This window comes from Nannospalax galili, unplaced genomic scaffold (genome assembly GCF_000622305.1).
Source record: "Nannospalax galili isolate Female #2095 unplaced genomic scaffold, S.galili_v1.0 scaffold554, whole genome shotgun sequence".
NCBI classification, from domain to species: domain Eukaryota; kingdom Metazoa; phylum Chordata; class Mammalia; order Rodentia; family Spalacidae; genus Nannospalax; species Nannospalax galili.
Window position 1 is genome coordinate 29,384 of NW_008334095.1, and position 5,519 is coordinate 34,902.

Genomic DNA, 5,519 nt, shown 5'->3' on the forward strand with positions numbered 1-5,519 from the left:
ACCAAAACAGCAGCTAACAACTGTTGGTAACTCCAGTTCTAGGGGATCCAACACCCTCTCCCATCCTCCAAGGGTGTTACACAACATGTGCACACTTAAACACATGCAGCCAAAACACTCATACACATAAAATAAAAATAATAAATAAAATATTTTTTTTAATTTTGTGAGGAGCACTGGGCCTTAGCAAGAACCTGAATTCTCTTCTTCAGCTAAATTGACATATCATCAAACTGTCCTTTACATATTTATGTTTCTACCCATAGATAAATGCTGCTCTCAGCCTTAACTCAGAAAAACCTCTTTTTCCAGTGAGTAGTGGTGAAGATAAAGATTCATGCCTGCACAGATTCCTGAGAATAAATGACAGAGGAGTGCTCAGCCCTAAACAAGATATTCAGGACAAGACACAACCACTGCAGTCCTGATCTCTCAGCAGCTGTGGGTGCCTACATTGAGCTTACAAAATAAGAGGCCCATCAACAGTCAAGTACAGAGAGAGAAAGGTTTCTAGTGGGCCAGCCCTTCACTGCTGAACTATTTGTCATTGGTAGATTCATAGACAGAGGGATTTATTGCCTTCAACCATGTATCCACAGTTGATCTCATCAGGGTACAAAAGATAATTCCAACCCATTAGTCACACAGTTGGCCCTGATTAAACCAAATGATTCACAAAACAAAACAAAAACTGAATCACGGAAAGGCACTTAATTGGGGGTGGGAGGGAGGTAAGAATGGGAGGGAAATAAGAGTAGGTGCAATGAAAAGTAGTCTGATTTAAATATATAAATGTATGTAATTATTAAAGAACAAGCTTTGTAATTAAAAATAATGTAAGCACAAAAGACTCCACATAGTCAAGGCAACCCTGAGTAAAAAGAACAATGCTTTATTTCACCGTACCAGATTTCAAATCATATGGCCATGCCATATAAGAGCACTGTAGCTAGAGGCACATGTGTAGACCAGTGGAATAGAACAGATGGCCCAGAAGTAAATCCAAGCAACTATTGACACATGCTTCTTGAAAAAGATGCCAAAAAGTGTATATCATAGAAAAGACAGGTTTATTTAACATATGGTCCTGGGATAACTGGAAATCTACATATAGAATAATGAAACTAGAACTCAGTCTTTTACCTCCTAATATATCAAATCAACTCTCAATAAAACAAATGCCCCAATACCTGAAACACTAAACCTATTAGAGGAAAGTATACAGAAAACACTGCAAGACCCAGACATAGGCAAGTACTTTCTGAGTAAGACCTGAGTCCTTCAATAGGCCTTAACACATATGACAAAATGAATATATTCATGAAATCTGGTGGAGGCACTACTGGGGGTGCAGATAGGGGAGGAGGGTAAAATAGGATGAAGATGTATTATATGAAATGCACAAAAATTCAATAAAAATATATATTGGGAAAAAAAGACAAGTCATTCAGGTAATAAGGCCAGCAATCGACAAGTGGGGCTGCATGAAATTAAAACGCTTGAATGCAGCAAAGGAAATAATCTTTTGAAAAGACAATATACAGAATGGGAAAAAATCTTTGCTAGCTACTCATCTGTAGTGGTTTGAATGAGAATGTCCCCAGTAGGCTCCAAATATTTGGACATCTAGTTTGGGGAGAGTCATAAAACCTTTAGGATATGTGGCCATGATGTAGGAAGCATGTCATAGGGGCAGACTTTGAGACTGCTTAAGCCTTGCCAGATTCTCTCTCTCTCTCTCTCTCTCTCTCTCTCTCTCCTCTCTCTCTTCTCTCTTAAGACTGCTTAAGCCTTGCCAGATTCTCTCTCTCTCTCTCTCTCTCTCCTCTCTCTCTTCTCTCTCCTCTCTCTCCTTCCTCTCCCCCCCCCACTCTCTCTCGCCTGCTTGAAGATGTGACTGTTCAGCCTTCTGTCCCAGCCACCTCTGCTGCCACACTTCCCCCACCATTATGGACTCTAATCCCTCTGGAATCATAAGCCAAATACACTCTTCTTTTATAACATGCCTTCTTCATGGTGTTTTATCACAGCAGTGGAAAAGTAACAAAGAAACAACATCTGACAGAGGATTCTTATCTAGAATATGCAAAGGATAAAAAAAAATGAAATCAAAAAATAAACAGGAAGCCGGGCATGGTTGCACACGCCTTTAATCCCAGCACTCAGGAGGCAGAGGCAGGCAGACCTCTGTGAGTTTAAGGCCAGCCTGGTCTACATGGTGAGTTCCAGGACAGCTGGGGCTACAGGGAGACCCTGTCTCAAAAGGACAAAAAAATAAAATAAAATAAAATAAACAGGAAATCAACTGTCCAGTCAACAAATGTGCTAATGAACAGTTTTCAAAAGATGAAATGTAAATGGGCAATAAACATGAAAAAATGAGTAATTTCAATAGCCATCAAAGAAATGCAAATTAAAATTACATTGAGATTCCATGTTATCCCAGTCAGAATGGGAGGATTAATAAATCAATTGCTGGTGAGGATACAGAATAAAGAAAACCACAACACAATCCTGGTTGGAATGAAAATTAGTCCCACCACTGTAGAAGCCAGCATGAAGGTTCATAAAAAGCCAATACTAGTAAAACCAGGAAGAGGGATTGGGTTCGCCACAAATCTCCCACACCATTTCCAGGACCCACTCTGTCTTGAAACACTGCTTTTCCAGTATCCAGACACAGTAACACCAGTATCCAGCACCCCATATCTCCACCAACTCCATTGTAGGTTATTCTCCACCAGGCCCATAGCTGGAGACCCAGCTGCCCCATGACTCTGCCTCCTCAGAACTCTGCTAAGCCACGCAGTGCTCAGCTCCACCTCAGAAGTCTAGCTGAATGGGCTAAAAACTCACCGAAAGACATAACCAGCAACTGAATGTCCAGTGCCTAGATTCTATTGCAAACACAGAACACTTCTTACTGTTGCAAGAACAGAAAATAAATACCCCACACTCTATTATGCTTAAAGCACTAAATATAGAGAACAAATAAAGGATATTGAAATCTTCCAGAGAGAAAGCTAAAGTCACATATAAAGGCAGGACCATCAGAATAACAACTGTTTTCTCAATAGACATGTTAAAATCCAGAAGAGGTGGAACAATGTCAAACCAGACTAATGTACTCCACAAAACTACCCATAATAATTAAAGAAAAAAGAAAACACTTCCATGATTTAAAAAAAAAAAAGCTAAAACAATTTGTAAACATCAGATCAGAACTACAGGGACAGCTGGAAGGAGAGAGAGAAAGGCAAGAATCATCAAGAGGCTATGAGGAGGAAAACTAATGTTAGGACAGCTGTTATCCAAGGAAGAATCAAAAGAACAAATGCCACAAAGTCAAAAAATAACAGCAATTAATACACATCTCTCAATATTTCTTAATACTAACAGGCTGATTCTCCAATCAAAAGACATAGCCTAGCTTATTGAATTTGAAAATGAGCCATCTTTCTGTTGTCTTGAATAAACACACCTCATTTTCAAGGATAGATGCTATCTTGGAGTGAGACAATGGAAAAAAGTATTTTAGGATAATGGGGCCAGGAAACAAGCAAGTGTTTCTGTTCTAATATGAGACTCAATAAACTTCAAGCCAAAGCTAATCAGAAGAGATAAAAATGATCAGTTCATTCTAATCAAGGAAACAATCCACCACTATGACATCACAATACTAAACATATACGCACCAAACTTGGGACAATCTTAGGTCATAAAACAGATGCTATTATGCACTAAGTCACAGAATTACCCCAATTCAGTACATGTAGGTGACTTCCAAAACCCACTTTCACAAATGTACAGGTCATCTAGATAAAAACTAGAGAAATCTTGGAGCTAAATGATATCATTGACCAAATGGATCTAACAAATATCTACAGAATATTTCACCTAAACATGACAGAATACATAGTCTTCTAAAAAAAAAACTCAAGGAATTAATATTAAACTGCCCCTTAAGTTTTTATCTTATGCCCATAAATTAGTACATCTCTCAACCCTCCTTAGAGGAGCTTCTTTTTGTAGTAGATGGCAATTAATTCAGAGATCCACATCTGGTCAGCAAGCAGAAAATAAGAGACTATGGCGTGCTCAGCTCTAAATGAGACATCTCTCTAATTCTCTCTCCCTCCCAGACTCAAGGATCATTGTGGAAGAGAGGCTAGAAACTCTGTAAGTCCCAAAGGTAGTGGACATCACATCATAAAAACAGTATTTATAGAACATGACAGGGAAGTTACACACGTGAACTCATGGCAAAAGTGACTACATGCACCAGATCTGTACAAGATCAAGTCAGTTAGAATCCAAGCATTGGGTGATAAAGGGGTTCATGAAGTCCCACCCCTACCTGAGGGAGTCTGCTAGGGAAGGCAGATTTAGTCTTCTTCAGACATGTAGCTACTGAATGATTGCCATACTCTTGGATGTGATCCTACACCCGTGTGCATATAGGCAACACCTAGTAGACTTGGTGGGTTTAATAATAGAGCTCATGAAGTTGGAAGGGAAAGTAGTGTGGAGCACAGGAAAGGACTAGGAGCGAGGGGATGACGGCAGAATTGAAAGAAACACGTTATATATACTTACAAAATCCTCAAACAATTAAAAAAAAAAGAATGTGTAACAGAAGCTACAAAAAAAGGAGTATGGATAAACATGAACAAACCAACTCCAATAGCAGTAAAAAGGAAGATGTAACCAAAACAAAGGCTGAAATTAATGACATAGAAATAACAATGAGAGAAAGAAAAAACAGTCAAAGACTTGCGGCTGGGAACAGGCTGATGAGATACCTGCTTCTGGGACAGCGGGAACAGGTCGCCGCTACCCTCAACCTGTTCATATGCACATCAAGTGAGGTTGGTTACACCATGCTGTTTTCTAATTATAGTGATAGAGAAATTGATATCTATTTTGTACTGCTTGAACATTTATCATATGTAAACTATGTGTGAACTCCAAACACTAAGCTTCCTAATAAAAACTTCCGGGGAAATGAGTAAAAGCACTCCTGAGTGGTAGAGCCTGGAGTCGTCTGGTCTTAACTTCAGTTCTCAGCACCAGTCCTTTCACAGAGGCCACAAAAAGGGACATCCATTGGGGGAAAGTCAAATTATCCTTGTGTGCAGATGACAGTATGATGATGTACAGAAAAGCCCCAAAAGATTCTCCCAGAAAAGTTCAAGAACTGAACATTTTCATCAAAGAGAAAGGATACAAAATCAGTACATAAAGGTCACTAGCCTTTCCATATACCAATAGTGAACATGCAGTCGAAGAAGTCAAAGATGAAATCCAACGTGACATGACCTTGGAATGAACCTAACCAAGGTGGTGAAGGGCCTCTATAATGAAAACTTTAAAACTCCAAAGAAAGAAACTGAGAAAGACTGGAGAGTGCAAAGTCAGTGCTTGCTCATGGATTGGTAGAATTAATATGATAAAAAAGATTGTGCTATCAAAGTCACTTACAGATTCAATGCAATCTCAAATGAAAACTCCCAATTCAT

General features: G+C 39.2%; 1 pseudogene; it reads right to left on the reverse strand.

The window, feature by feature from the left end:
• The window catches only part of LOC103730933, a 9,856-nt pseudogene extending 4,337 nt beyond the window's left edge, over positions 1-5,519 (reverse strand).